Raw genomic sequence first — 16,822 nt, 5'->3', positions numbered from 1 at the left:
CCCGCGAGATCATGTGATGCATAGCAACAAGAGGGAAGAGTGTTGTCTATGTACCCATGCAGACCGACTGCGGAAGCGTTGACACGACGTAGAGGAAGTAGTCGTACGTCTTCACGATCCAACCGATCAAGCACCGAAACTACGGCACCTCCGAGTTCGAGCACACGTCAGCTCGATGATGATCCCCGGACTCCGATCCAGCAAAGTGTCGGGGAAGAGTTCCGTCAGCACGACGGCGTGGTGACGATCTTGATGCACTACAACAGCAGGGCTTCGCCTAAACTCCGCTACAGTATTATCGAGGAATATGGTGGCTGGGGGCACCGCACACGGCTAAGGAATAGATCACGTGGATCAACTTGTGTGTTTCTGGGGTGCCTCTGCCTCAATATATAAAGGACTAGAGGGGGGGAGGCTGGCCGGCCAAGCTTGGCGCGCCAGGAGAGTCCTACTCCCTCTGGGAGTAGGATTCCCCCCAATCCTAGTTGGAATAGGATTCACGGAGGGGGAAAAGAGAGAGAGAGAGGGGGCCGGCCACCTCTCCTAGTCCTAATAGGACTAGGGGAAGGGGGAGGCGCGCAGCCCATGTAGGCCTGCCTCTTCTCTTTTCCACTAAGGCCCATCATGGCCCATTTAGCTCCCGGGGGGGTTCCGGTAACCTTCCCGGTACTCCGGTAAAATCCCGATTTCATCCGGAACACTTCCGATATCCAAACATAGGCTTCCAATATATTAATCTTTACGTCTCGACCATTTCGAGACTCCTCGTCATGTCCGTGATCACATACGGGACTCCGAACAACCTTCGGTACATCAAAATGCATAAACTCATAATATAACTATCATCGTAACCTTAAGCGTGCGGACCCTACGGGTTCGAGAACAATGTAGACATGACCGGGACATGTCTCCGGTCAATAACCAATAGCGGGACCTGGATGCCCATATTGGCTCCTACATATTCTACGAAGATCTTTATCGGTCAGACCGCATAACAACATACGTTGTTCCCTTTGTCATCGGTATGTTACTTGCCCGAGATTCGATCGTCGGTATCCAATACCTAGTTCAATCTCGTTATCGGCAAGTCTCTTTACTCGTTCTGTAATACATCATCCCGCAACTAACTCATTAGTTGCAATGGTTGCAAGGCTTATGTGATGTGCATTACCGAGAGGGCCCAGAGATACCTCTCCGACAATCGGAGTGACAAATCCTAATCTCGAAATACGCCAACCCAACATCTACCTTTGGAGACACCTGTAATGCTCCTTTATAATCACCCAGTTACGTTGTGACGTTTGGTAGCACCCAAAGTGTTCCTCCGGTACCGGGAGTTGCATAATCTCATAGTTATAGGAACATGTATAAGTCATGAAGAAAGCAATAGCAACATACTAAACGATCGGGTGCTAAGCTAATGGAATGGGTCATGTCAATCAGATCATTCTACTAATGATGTGACCTCATTAATTAAATAACAACACTTTGTTCATGGTCAGGAAACATAACCATCTTTGATTAACGAGCTACTCAAGTAGAGGCATACTAGTGACAATAAGTTTGTCTATGTATTCACACATGTATTATGTTTCCGGTTAATACAATTCTAGCATGAATAATAAACATTTATCATGATATAAGGAAATAAATAATAACTTTATTATTGCCTCTAGGGCATATTTCCTTCAGTCTCCCACTTGCACTAGAGTCAATAATCTAGATTACACTGTAATGATTCTAACACCCATGGAGCCTTGGTGCTGATTATGTTTTGCTCGTGGAAGAGGCTTAGTCAACGGGTCTGCAACATTCAGATCCGCATGTATCTTGCAAATCTCTATGTCTCCCACCTGGACTAGATCCCGGATGGAGTTGAAGCGTCTCTTGATGTGCTTGGTCCTTTTGTGAAATCTGGATTCCTTTGCCAAGGCAATTGCACCAGTATTGTCACAAAAGATTTTCATTGGACCCGATGCACTAGGTATGACACCTAGATCGGATATGAACTCCTTCATCCAGACTCCTTCGTTCGCTGCTTCCGAAGCAGCTATGTACTCCGCTTCACATGTAGATCCCGCTACGACGCTTTGTTTAGAACTGCACCAACTGACAGCTCCACCGTTTAATGTAAACATGTATCCGGTTTGCGATTTAGAATCATCCGGATCAGTGTCAAAGCTTGCATCAATGTAACCTTTTACGGTGAGCTCTTTGTCACCTCCATATACGAGAAACATATCCTTAGTCCTTTTCAGGTATTTCAGGATGTTCTTGACCGCTTTCCAGTGATCCACTCCTGGATTACTTTGGTACCTCCCTGCTAAACTTATAGCAAGGCACACATTAGGTCTGGTACACAGCATTGCATACATGATAGAGCCTATGGCTGAAGCATAGGGAACATCTTTCATTTTCTCTCTATCTTCTGCAGTGGTCGGGCATTGAGTCTTACTCAACTTCACACCTTGTAACACAGGCAAGAACCCTTTCTTTGCTTGATCCATTTTGAACTTCTTCAAAACTTTGTCAAGGTATGTGCTTTGTGAAAGTCCAATTAAGCGTCTTGATCTATCTCTATAGATCTTAATGCCTAATATGTAAGCAGCTTCACCGAGGTCTTTCATTGAAAAACTCTTATTCAAGTATCCCTTTATGCTATCCAGAAATTCTATATCATTTCCAATTAGTAATATGTCATCCACATATAATATCAGAAATGCTACAGAGCTCCCACTCACTTTCTTGTAAATACAGGCTTCTCCGAAAGTCTGTATAAAACCAAATGCTTTGATCACACTATCAAAGCGTTTATTCCAACTTCGAGAGGCTTGCACAAGTCCATAAATGGATCGCTGGAGCTTGCACACTTTGTTAGCTCCTTTTGGATCGACAAAACCTTATGGTTGCATCATATACAACTCTTCTTCCAGAAATCCATTCAGGAATGCAGTTTTGACATCCATTTGCCAAATTTCCTAATCATAAAATGCGGCAATCGCTAACATGATTCGGACAGACTTAAGCATCGCTACAGGTGAGAAAGTCTCATTGTAGTCAACCCCTTGAACTTGTCGAAAACCTTTCGCGACAAGTCGAGCTTTGTAGACAGTAACATTACCATCAGCGTCAGTCTTCTTCTGGAAGATCCATTTATTCTCAATTGCTCGCCGATCATCGGGCAAGTCAACCAAAGTCCATACTTTGTTCTCATACATGGATCCCATCTCAGATTTCATGGCTTCAAGCCACTTTGCGGAATCTGGGCTCACCATCGCTTCTTCATAGTTCGTAGGTTCATCATGATCTAGTAGCATGACTTCCAGAACAGGATTACCGTACCACTCTGGTGCGGATCTTACTCTGGTTGATCTACGAGGTTTAGTAGTATCTTGATCTGAAGTTTCATGATCATTATCATTAGCTTCCTCACTAACTGGTGTAGGTGTCACTGAAACAATTTTCTGTGATGTACTACTTTCCAGTAAGGGAGCAGGTACAGTTACCTCGTCAAGTTCTACTTTCCTCCCACTCACTTCTTTTGAGAGAAACTCCTTCTCTAGAAAGGATCCATTCTTAGCAACGAATGTCTTGCCTTTCGGATCTGTGATAGAAGGTGTACCCAACAGTCTCCTTTGGGTATCCTATGAAGACACATTTCTCCGATTTGGGTTCGAGCTTATCAGGTTGAAACTTTTTCACATAAGCATCGCAGCCCCAAACTTTAACAAACGACAACTTTGGTTTCTTGCCAAACCACAGTTCATAAGGCATCGTCTCAACGGATTTTGATGGTGCCCTATTTAACGTGAATACGGCCGTCTCTAGAGCGTATCCCCAAAACGATAGCGGTAAATCAGTAAGAGACATCATAGATCGCACCATATCCAGTAAAGTACGATTACGATGTTCGGACACACCATTACGCTGAGGTGTTCCGGGTGGCGTGAGTTGCAAAACTATTCCACAGTTTTTCAAATGTACACCAAACTCGTAACTCAAATATTCTCCTCCACGATCTGATCGTAGAAACTTTATTTTCTTGTTACGATGACTTTCAACTTCACTCTGAAATTCTTTGAACTTTTCAAATGTTTCAGACTTATATTTCATTAAGTAGATATACCCATATCTGCTTAAATCATCTGTGAAGGTGAGAAAATAACGATATCCGCCACGAGCCTCAATATTCATCGGACCACATACATCGGTATGTATGATTTCCAATAAATCTGTTGCTCTCTCCATAGTACCGGAGAACGATGTTAGTCATCTTGCCCATGAGGCACGGTTCGCAAGTACCAAGTGATTCATAATCAAGTGGTTCCAAAAGTCCATCAGTATGGAGTTTCTTCATGCGCTTTACACCGATATGACCTAAACGACAATGCCACAAATAAGTTGCACTTTCATTATCAACTCTGCATCTTTTGGCTTCAACATTATGAATATGTGTATTACTACTATCGAGATTCAATAAGAATAGACCACTCTTCAAGGGTGCATGACCATAAAAGATATTACTCATATAAATAGAACAACCATTATTCTCTGATTTAAATGAATAACCATCTCGCATTAAAAAAGATCCAGATATAATGTTCATGCTCAACGCTGGCACCAAATAACAATTATTTAGGTCTAATACTAATCTCGAAGGTAGATGTAGAGGTAGTGTGCCGACCGCGATCACATCGACTTTGGAACCATTTCCCACGCGCATCGTCACCTCGTCCTTCGCCAGTGTTCGCTTAATCCGTAGTCCCTGGTTTGAGTTGCAAATATTAGCAACAGAACCAGTACCAAATACCCAGGTGCTACTGCGAGCTCTAGTAAGGTACACATCAATAACATGTAAAACACATATACCTTTGTTCACCTTGCCATCCTTCTTATCCGCCAAATACTTGGGGCAGTTCCGCTTCCAGTGACCAGTCTGCTTGTAGTAGAAGCACTCAGTTTCAGGCTTAGGTCCAGACTTGGGTTTCTTCTCCTGAGCAGCAACTTGCTTGCTGTTCTTCTTGAAGTTCCCCTTCTTCTTCCCTTTGCCCTTTTCTTGAAACTAGTGGTCTTGTTAACCATCAGCACTTGATGCTCCTTCTTGATTTCTACCTCCGTAGCTTTCAGCATTGCGAAGAGCTCGGGAATAGTCTTGTTCATCCCTTGCATATTATAGTTCATCACGAAGCTCTTGTAGCTTGGTGGCAGTGATTGGAGAATTCTGTCAATGACGCAATCATCCGGAAGATTAACTCCCAATTGAATCAAGTGATTATTATACCCAGACATTTTGAGTATATGCTCACTGACAAAACTGTTCTCCTCCATCTTGCAGCTATAGAACTTATTGGAGACTTCATATCTCTTAATCCGGGCATTTGCTTGAAATATTAACTTCAACTCCTGGAGCATCTCATATGCTCCATGAAGTTCAAAACGTCGTTGAAGTCACGATTCTAAGCCGTAAAGCATGGCACACTGAACTATCGAGTAGTCATCAGCTTTGCTCTGCCAGACGTTCATAACATCTGGTGTTCCTCCAGCAGCAGGCCTGGCACCTAGCGGTGCTTCCAGGACGTAATTCTTCTGAGCAGCAATGAGGATAATCCTCAAGTTACGGACCTAGTCTGTATAATTGCTACCATCATCTTTCAACTTTGCTTTCTCAAGGAACGCATTAAAATTCAACGAAACAACAGCACGAGCCATCTATCTACAATCAACATAAACAAGCAAGATACTATCAGGTACTAAGTTCATGATAAGTTTAAGTTCAATTAATCAAATTACTTAAGAACTCCCACTTAGATAGACATCCCTCTAATCCTCTAAGTGATCACGTGATCCAAATCAACTAAACCATAACCGATCATCACGTGAGATGGAGTAGTTTTCAATGGTGAACATCGTTATGTTGATCATATCTACTATATGATTCACGCTTGACCTTTCGGTCTCCGTGTTCCGAGGCCATATCTGCATATGCTAGGCTTGTCAAGTTTAACCTGAGTATTCTGCGTGTGCAAAACTATCTTGCACCCGTTGTAGATGGACGTAGAGCTTATCACACCCGATCATCACGTGGTGTCTGGGCACGACGAACTTTGGCAACGGTGCATACTCAGGGAGAACACTTCTTGATAATTTAGTGAGAGATCATCTTATAATGCTACCGTCAATCAAAGCAAGATAAGATGCAAAAAAAAAGATAAACATCACATGCAATCAATATAAGTGATATGATATGGCCATCATCATCTTGTGCTTGTGATCTCCATCTCCGAAGCACCGTCATGATCACCATCGTCACCGGCGCGACACCTTGATCTCCATCGTAGCATCGTTGTCGTCTCGCCAATCTTATGCTTCCACGACTATCACTACCGTTTAGTAATAAAGTAAAGCATTACATCGCGATTGTATTGCATACAATAAAGCGACAACCATATGGCTCCTGCCAGTTGCCGATAACTCGGTTACAAAACATGGTCATCTCATACAATAAAATTCAGCATCATGCCTTGACCATATCACATTACAACATGCCCTGCAAAAACAAGTTAGACGTCCTCTACTTTGTTGTTGCAAGTTTTACGTGGCTGCTACGGGCTTAAGCAAGAACCAATCTCACCTACGCATCAAAACCACAACGATAGTTTGTCAAATAGACTCCGTGTTAACCTTCGCAAGGACCGGGCGTAGCCACACTTGGTTCAACTAAAGTTGGAGAGATAGTCGCCCGCAAGCCACCTATGTGCAAAGCACGTCGAGGGAACCGGTCTCGCGTAAGCGTACGCGTAATGTTGGTCTGGGTCGTCTCGTCCAACAATGCCGCCGAACCAAAGTATGACATGCTGGTAGGCAGTATGACTTATATCGCCCACAACTCACTTGTGTTCTACTCGTGCATATAACATCAACATAAATAACCTAGGCTCGGATGCCACTGTTGGGTTTCGTAGTAATTTCAAAATTTTCCTACGCACACGCAAGATCATGTGATGCATAGCAATGAGAGGGAAGAGTGTTGTCTACGTACCCACGCAGACCGACTGCGGAAGCGTTGACACGATGTAGAGGAAGTAGTCGTACGTCTTCACGATCCAACCGATCAAGCACCGAAACTACGGCACCTCCGAGTTCGAGCACACGTTCAGCTCGATGACGATCCCCGGACTCCGATCCAGCAAAGTGTCGGGGAAGAGTTCTGTCAGCACGACGGCGTGGTGACGATCTTGATGCACTACAGCAGCAGGGCTTCACCTAAACTCCGCTACAGTATTATCGAGGAATATGGTGGCTGGGGGCACCGCACACGGCTAAGGAATAGATCACGTGGATCAACTTGTGTGTTTCTGGGGTGCCTCTGCCTCAGTATATAAAGGACTAGAGGGGGGAGGCTGGCCGGCCAAGCTTGGAGCGCCAGGAGAGTCCAACTCCCTCTGGGAGTAGGATTCCCCCCAAATCCTAGTTGGAATAGGATTCGCGGAGGGGGAAAAGAGAGAGAGGGGGCCGGCCACCTCTCCTAGTCCTAATAGGACTAGGGGAAGGGGGAGGCGCGCAGCCCATGTAGGGCTGCTGATGGAGTCATGTACCTAGGGTAGGGTCACAAACCTGATCTAAGTACCCTGCCCAAGGACACCCTTAGAAGAGATCACCTTCCAGTCGGCCTACGAGGGACTCACTCGACTGACTTGAAGGACTCGACCACGAAGACTCACTCGACCACCAGAAGGTCAAGAGGCACTCTGCACTGCAACAGTCTGTAATTGAGTAGACTTTATGGTAGTAAAGACACTTTATGTGGGGCGTTACCAGTAACGCCCCGGACTTAATGTACCTTAAACCCTTCATTATGTGGGTTGGCTGGGGTCCTGGCGCACTCTATATAAGCCACCCCCCTCCACAGGCAGAGGGGTTCGGCACCCTGTAATCCATATACACATAATCCACTCGACCGCCTCCGGGCTCCGAGACGTAGGGCTTTTACTTCCTCCGAGAAGGGCCTGAACTCGTACATCTCTTGTGTTTACAACCTCTCCATAGCTAGGACCTTGCCTCTCCATACCTACCCCCACTCTACTGTCAGATTTAGATCCACGACAGTTGGCGCCCACCGTGGGGCCGGTGTTTTAGCGATTTTGTGGAGAAGTTGCGATTCTTCCGAGTACTTTCATCATGGTAGCTGCTGGAGTTTTGGTCGAGGGTCGAGAGATTCGTCTCGGTGCTCTCACCTTCGTCGCCGACGACTCCGCCTGGCTCCAGGAGGCTCCACTCGACGTCGATGCGCTCCCCGTCCGCGGTGCGACGCATTTTCGCGCATGTGTCCGCGGCGTTCTGCTGCGGCAACCGTCGACCCCATATCGGTCGACTCCCCTATCGACCACCCTCCCGGTCTCCCGCCAGCGCAAGCGCTCGGGTCGGTCGAGGCTTCAGCGGTGGGTGAGACACGCGGTGGCTCGCCAGACGGCCACCACCCAAGTTGCGGCAATCGAGCCCGACGAATCTCTCTACGGCCTGTTCGATCTGTCGACTGGCTCCGTAGAGACTGCATCCGAATGCGATAGCAGTGATCCAGCGGCGGAAATCCTGATGGTCGACGGGCCTCGCAGCCCCCCTGGCTTCGCCCGTGATGGTGGGGCAGGCGACGGAGGCGACCCCGCACGAGACCACGAAGAGTACCAGCCCGAGCCACTCGACTCTCTGCAAAGAGAGGAACTTCGCCGCAGGAACATGGATGCCCTGCATACTCCCATCGCAGGAGAAACCCCCGAGGCTCGCGCCTTGGAGGAGGCACGTTTGGCCAATTTGGCCGAACGCGCTCGCCTGGAGAATCTTCAGCGAGCACTCGACGAGCGCGCGCGGCAACGAGTTCCCGACGCCAATCGACGTCAACTCTTCCCGCCGACTCAGGTATATCGAACCCCAATCCAGAATTTAGCAGCTGCGACCCGTATAGCAGAGTCCATCCAGCCCTCTCAGTCGGAAGCTGGCAGAGGCTTGATGCAGATCAGGGATCTGCTCCGGGCAGCAGGAGATCAGAATTCAGCCGTGTCGCAGTCGCGCAACAGAATTCACAGTCGATCCGTCGCTGCGAATACGGTTCAGTCGGCTCACAGTCCCAGATCGCCTCCGCGGCGTGAAGGGCGCGAGAATCGGCGAGACCAATATGGAGACCGACACGACCGAGATGATAGGCGTCGAGTGCCCACTTCCCCTCCGAGGGGTGGGTCTTACGCTCCTCGGCAGCAAGATGACAGACGTCAGCTCAGTGCGGGGCGAAGAGTTCCAGTCGACCCCAGAGAACCAGGCTTCGACGCGCGATCCATTATCGTGCAAGGCTTGGTCGACCGGAACAGAGCCCATCGAGGTGGACTCGACAGAGATGCGCCCACGAGCAGTCGAGTGCACGTTTCTGGTCCGGAATGTTTCAGCAGAGCTATCAGAGCCGCAGTGATTCCTCCCAATTTCAGGTTGGCAACAGGAGTCAGCAAGTTCACCGGTGAGTCTAAGCCTGAAACTTGGCTTGAGGACTACCGAGTGGCGGTTCAGATTGGTGGTGGGAATGACGAGGTGGCCATGAAGCATTTGCCCCTCATGTTGGAAGGTTCTGCCAGAGCGTGGTTGAATCAGTTACCTCCTAGCAGCATTTACACTTGGGAAGATCTGTCCCGAGTGTTCGTCAGAACGTTTGAAGGAACTTGCAAGCGACCGGCTGGATTGACGGAGCTGCAAGTCTGCGTGCAGAAGACCAATGAGACTCTCAGGGAGTATATTCAGAGATGGATCACTTTGCACCATACTGTGGAGAATGTGTCTGATCATCAGGCAGTCTGCGCCTTCAAGGATGGTGTCAAGAACAGAGAATTGAGTTTGAAATTTGGTCGAACCGGAGACATGACCTTGAGTCGGATGATGGAAATTGCTACCAAGTACGCCAACGGCGAAGAAGAAGACCGACTCCGAAGCGGCAAGCACAAGCCGAGCCAGTCGGAGAAGGGAAACACCAGTCGGAAACAGAAGCGGAAGGCTGAACCGGCAGCTCCTGGAGAGGCTCTGGCCGTGACTCATGGAAAGTTTAAAGGGAAACCAAAAGGATCCTGGAACCCTAAGAAGGTAAAGGATAAAGAAGGGAACGACGTGATGGATATGCCGTGTCACATCCACACGAAGAAAGACGAAGAGGGGAATATCATTTACCCAAAGCATACCACTCGCCAATGTCGACTCCTGATCCAGCAGTTTCAAGGAAAACAGTCTAAAGACAAGGAAAAGGAGTCGGACAAGGCCGAAGACAAGGAGGACAGTGAGGAAGGATATCCGCATGTCAACTCCACTCTGATGATCTTTGCAGATGTGGAAAGCAAGAGTCGATTGAAAGTCATTAACCGCGAGGTGAACATGGTTACCCCAGCAAAAGCAAATTATCTGAGATGGTCCCAAACACCCATCACATTCGACCAATCTGATCACCCGACTCATATTGCCACCCCTGGGAGGCAAGCTTTGGTGGTCGATCCAGTTGTCGAAGGCACTCGACTGACAAAAGTGCTGATGGACGGTGGTAGCGGGCTGAATTTGTTGTATGCAGACACACTGAAAGGAATGGGCATTCCGATGTCCCGACTGAGCACCAGTAACATGAGCTTTCATGGAGTTATACCAGGGAAGAAAGCCGAGTCACTCGGCCAAATAGCTCTGGACGTGGTGTTTGGTGATTCGAAACATTTTCGCAAAGAGAAGTTGACGTTTGAGGTCGTGGATTTTCAGAGTGCATATCATGCCATTTTGGGGAGACCAGCTTATGCACGGTTCATGGCTCGACCATGTTACGTGTACCTCAAATTGAAGATGCCCGGCCCCAAAGGAGTGATCACTGTCACCGGTGATCGGAAAAAGGCAGAAGAGTGCTTTCAGAAGGGCTCAAAGATTGCTGATTCCCAGGTGACAGCGGTCGAGTTTGAAGAATACAAGCAAAACGCAGATCCGAGTGATTTGCTGCGATCCAAGAAACCCGCCACAGAATCTGCATTTCAGTCGTCCGGTGAGACGAAGCCTGTTCACATTCACCCGACCGACCCCGATGCAGCCCCGACCCACATCTCCACAACACTCGACCCGAAATAGGAAGAAGCGCTCATCCAGTTCCTCCGTGAGAACTGGGACATTTTTGCATGGAAGCCCGCTGACATGCCAGGTGTTCCCAGGGGACTGGCTGAGCATCGCCTAAGAGTCGACTCATCAGCAAAACCAGTCAAAGAGCATCTTCGGCGGTCCGCCGTCCAGAAGAGAAAAGCCATTGGTGAGGAAGTGGCTCGACTGTTGGCGGCAGGATTTATCCGAGAGATATACCACTCCGAATGGCTCGCTAATGTCGTCATGGTTCCTAAGAAGGACAAATCGCTCCGAATGTGCATTGATTTCAAGCACATCAACCGGGCCTGCCCGAAAGATCATTTTCCTCTCCCTCGCATAGATCAAATTGTTGACTCGACCGCGGGATGCGAGAGATTGTCTTTTCTAGACGCCTACTCCGGGTACCACCAGATCCGTCTGTACGGACCCGACGAGGTAAAAACAGCTTTCATCACTCCATTCGGGTGCTTCTGCTATATCACCATGCCATTCGGCCTCAAGAATGCCGGAGCCACATTTATGCGAATGATTCAGAAGTGTCTACTCACTCAAATCAGTCGGAATGTGGAAGCGTATATGGATGATATCGTCGTCAAGTCACGAAAAGGTTCCGACCTGCTCGCTGACCTCGCCGAAACATTTGCCAACCTCAGAAGGTATGATATCAAGCTCAATCCATCAAAGTGCACATTCGGAGTTCCTGGTGGCAAGTTACTCGGTTTTCTCGTTTCCGAGCGAGGGATCGACGCTAATCCAGAAAAGATCGGCACTATTCTCCGAATGAAACGCCCTGTGCGAGTGCACGATGTCCAGAAGCTTACTGGATGCTTGGCCGCATTAAGTCGATTCATCTCACGACTCGGTGAAAAGGCATTGCCTCTTTACCGACTAATGAAGAAGGCAGACAAGTTCGAGTGGACTCCAGAAGCTGATGCAGCGTTTGCCGAGCTAAAAGCTCTGCTCTCCACCCAGCCGGTGCTTGCTGCTCCAATCAGCAAAGAGCCTCTGTTGCTTTATATCGCAGCCACAGGACAAGTCGTCAGTACAGTGCTTACGGTCGAGCGGGAAGAAGAAGGAAAAGCTTTCAAAGTTCAGCGCCCAGTGTATTATTTGTCTGAAGTCTTGACTCCATCCAAGCAGAGATATCCTCATTATCAGAAGCTTGTGTATGGAATATACATGACCACAAAGAAGGTTGCTCATTATTTCTCTGATCATTCCATCACAGTCGTCAGCGACGCTCCACTATCAGAGATTTTGCACAACAGAGATGCAACTGGTCGAGTGGCGAAATGGGCGATTGAACTTCTTCCCCTTGATATCAAGTTTGAGGCAAAGAAAGCCATTAAGTCCCAGGCAATAGCAGATTTCCTCGCCGAGTGGATTGAACAGCAGCAGCCGACTGAAGTTCACTCGGAGCATTGGACCATGTTTTTTGATGGCTCTAAGATGTTGAATGGTTCCGGTGCTGGGGTTGTCCTGGTTTCCCCCAGAGGAGATAAGCTCAGATATGTGCTCCAGATTCACTTTGATTCCTCCAACAATGAGGCAGAGTATGAGGCCCTCTTATACGGATTGCGCATGGCCATTTCACTCGGCGTCCGTCGCCTGATGGTCTATGGCGATTCAGATTTAGTGGTCAACCAAGTGATGAAGGAGTGGGACGTGAGAAGCCCAGCCATGACTGGATACTGCAGTGCAGTGAGGAAGCTGGAAAAGAAGTTCGAGGGGTTGGAGCTCCATCATATACCCCGACTGAAAAATCAAGCAGCTGATGATCTAGCAAAGATAGGTTCCAAGAGAGGAGCCATTCCGAGTGGTGTGTTCTTGGAGCATATACACACTCCGTCAGTCAAAGAAGATCCTTTCACCGAAGAAGCTCCACAGCCCAAGAGTGCCACAGATCCGACTGAGGTTGAAGTCCCAGCAGTGGTCGACTTGGTCATGGAGGTCTTGGTGGTCATTCCCGACTGGACAGTTCCGTATATCGCGTATATCCTGAGAAAAGAGCTTCCGGAGGATGAGGAAGAGGCTCGACAGATCGTCCGTCGATCTAAAGCCTTTACCGTAATCAAAGGACAGTTATATAGAGAAAGCGCGACTGGAGTTGGTCAGAAGTGCATAACACCAGAAGAAGGTCGAATCATCCTTAATGATATCCACTCGGGGACCTGTGGTCATCATGCGTCCTCTCGGACCATCGTGGCCAAAGCATACCGAGCCGGATTTTACTGGCCAAAGGCGAATGAGATGGCAAAGGAAATAGTGGATAAGTGCGAGGGATGTCAGTTCTACTCGAATATGTCGCACAAGCCTGCATCAGCTCTGAAGACCATTCCACTCGTCTGGCCTTTCGCAGTATGGGGGTTGGACATGGTCGGTCCTTTGAGAACAGGTCGAAGTGGCTTCACGCATGTACTGGTGGCAGTCGACAAGTTCACCAAGTGGATTGAGGCTAAACCAATCAAGAACCTTGACGCCGGTACTGTTGTTAGCTTCATCAGGGAACTGATATTCAGATATGGAGTCCCGCACAGCATCATTACGGATAATGGGTCGAACTTTGACTCGGAGGAATTCAGGGATTTCTGCAACTCTCAAGGCACACGAGTCGACTACGCTTCAGTCGCCCATCCGCAGACGAATGGACAAGCAGAGCGAGCCAATGGCCTGATTCTCAAGGGATTGAAACCCCGACTGATGCGTGATCTCAAGCATGCAGCTGGAGCGTGGGTCGACGAACTTCCCTCGGTGCTTTGGGGACTGCGGACCACACCTAATCGATCGACCGGAAGAACTCCATTCTTCTTGGTCTACGGAGCTGAAGCAGTCTTGCCGAGTGATCTTCTCCACAATGCTCCTCGAGTTGAGATCTACAACGAAGCAGAAGCTGAACAAGCGCGGCAGGACGCAGTCGACCTTTTAGAGGAAGAAAGGGAGATGGCTCTGATCCGATCGACCATCTACCAACAAGATTTGCGTCATTTCCACGCCAGAAATGTGAGGGGTCGAGCCTTCCAGGAAGGAGATTTAGTTCTCCGAGTGGATCAGAAGAAACATCACAAGCTTGCTCCTTCTTGGGAAGGACCCTTCATCTTCACCAAAGTTCTCCACAACGGGGCGTACCGTCTTTACAACGTCGAACATAATATCGACGAGCCCCGATCTTGGAACGCGGAACTACTCCGCCCATTTTACACTTAAGTTTGTCACTCGGATGAGTTGCAATAAAGTACTCCTGTAGTTCATGGATTTCAAAATAATAGTGTCATAGTTCCTCCATAATTTTTGTCACTTTTTGTTTTTGTCCAATAAAATTTTCCCCTCAGTAGGTGACTTAGCCGCGAATCCGTTTCGCCTAAGTTTGTAAAAATCCTTACCGAGTGGTGAGCCAGACTCCCACTCGGAGGCTTAGCTGCGAATCCATTTCACCTAAGATTAAATAAAATCCTTACCGAGTGGTGAGCCAGACTCCCACTCGGAGGCTTAGCTGCGAATCCGTTTCGCCTAAGATTAAATAAAATCCTACCGAGTGGTAAGCCAGACTTCCACTCGGGGGCTTAGCTGCAGTCCAAGTACTCGCCTAAGTTATAAAAATCCTACCGAGTGGTAAGCCAGACTTCCACTCGGAGGCTTAGTTGCAGTCCAAGTACTCGCCTAAGTTATCAAAATCCTACCGAGTGGTAAGCCAGACTTCCACTCGGAGGCCTAGCTGCAGTCCAAGTACTCGCCTAAGTTATCAAAATCCTACCGAGTGGTAAGCGAAACTTCCACTCGGAGGCTTAGCTGCAGTCCAAGTACTCAACTAAGTTATAAAATTCCTACCGAGTGGTAAGCCAGACTTCCACTCGGAGGCTTAGCTGCAGTCCAAGTACTCGCCTAAGTTCTAATTAAAATTCCTACTGAGTGGTAAGCCAGACTTCCACTCGGGGCTTAGCTGCAGTCCAAGTACTCGCCTAAGTTATAAAATCCTACCGAGTGAAGAGCAAACCTCTCACTCGGGGGCTTAGCTGCAGCCCAGTGCTCGCCTAAGATATAAAAATCCTACCGAGTGAAGAGCAAACCTCTCACTCGGGGGCTTAGCTGCAGCCCAGTGCTCGCCTAAGATATAAAAATCCTACCGAGTGAAGAGCAAACCTCTCACTCGGGGCTTAGCTGCAGCCCAGTGCTCGCCTAAGATATAAAAATCCTACCGAGTGAAGAGCAAACCTCTCACTCGGGGGCTTAGCTGCAGCCCAGTGCTCGCCTAAGATATAAAAATCCTACCGAGTGAAGAGCAAACCTCTCACTCGGGGGCTTAGCTGCAGCCCAGTGCTCGCCTAAGATATAAAAATCCTACCGAGTGAAGAGCAAACCTCTCACTCGGGGGCTTAGCTGCAGCCCAGTGCTCGCCTAAGATATAAAAATCCTACCGAGTGAAGAGCAAACCTCTCACTCGGGGGCTTAGCTGCAGCCCAGTGCTCGCCTAAGATATAAAAATCCTACCGAGTGAAGAGCAAACCTCTCACTCGGGGGCTTAGCTGCAGCCCAGTGCTCGCCTAAGATATAAAAATCCTACCGAGTGAAGAGCAAACCTCTCACTCGGGGGCTTAGCTGCAGCCCAGTGCTCGCCTAAGATATAAAAATCCTACCGAGTGAAGAGCAAACCTCTCACTCGGGGGCTTAGCTGCAGCCCAGTGCTCGCCTAAGATATAAAAATCCTACCGAGTGAAGAGCAAACCTCTCACTCGGGGGCTTAGCTGCAGCCCAGTGCTCGCCTAAGATATAAAAATCCTACCGAGTGAAGAGCAAACCTCTCACTCGGGGGCTTAGCTGCAGCCCAGTGCTCGCCTAAGATATAAAAATCCTACCGAGTGAAGAGCAAACCTCTCACTCGGGGGCTTAGCTGCAGCCCAGTGCTCGCCTAAGATATAAAAATCCTACCGAGTGAAGAGCAAACCTCTCACTCGGGGGCTTAGCTGCAGCCCAGTGCTCGCCTAAGATATAAAAATCCTACCGAGTGAAGAGCAAACCTCTCACTCGGGGGCTTAGCTGCAGCCCAGTGCTCGCCTAAGATATAAAAATCCTACCGAGTGAAGAGCAAACCTCTCACTCGGGGGCTTAGCTGCAGCCCAGTGCTCGCCTAAGATATAAAAATCCTACCGAGTGAAGAGCAAACCCCTCACTCGGGGGCTTAGCTGCAGCCCAGCGCTCACCTAAGTGGATTAAGGAATAAGTCGACTGCAGTGAGCGTCTTGCTTTGAACCTGCAAAAGACATTTCAAGCCAAAAGCAATCATATTCAAACATCAAATTCAAGTTCGGAACGATACCTAAAGGAACCGAAAGTGCTCAGGCGCTAAGCCTGTTAAGGTTTATCGGTTACAACTCCACTCGGCATACCGAGGCAAATTTAAAGCGTCGAGCTTAAAAGAAGTTTTTTACCCCTCCTGTGGAGGGCTGGAAGGTGCAACAAACTCATCAAGATCAATTCCATCTGCGATCCGAGTGGCAGCAGCAATGAAAGTTTCCATAAAGGACCTGAAGTCGTGTTTCTTGGTGTTGGCCACCCGGAGGGCCGCCAGCTTGTCTTCTCGCGCATCTTTGCAGTGGACTCGGGCCAGACACAGAGCAACATCTGCACCGCACCGAGCCGAGGACTTTTTCCACTCCTGCACTCGACCAGGGACCGTGTTCAAGCGAGCCAT

Source organism: Triticum aestivum, chromosome 1A (assembly GCF_018294505.1).
Source record: "Triticum aestivum cultivar Chinese Spring chromosome 1A, IWGSC CS RefSeq v2.1, whole genome shotgun sequence".
Lineage (NCBI taxonomy): Eukaryota > Viridiplantae > Streptophyta > Magnoliopsida > Poales > Poaceae > Triticum > Triticum aestivum.
The sequence above is the reverse complement of the archived record's forward strand: the minus strand, read 5'-3'. Positions refer to the sequence as shown.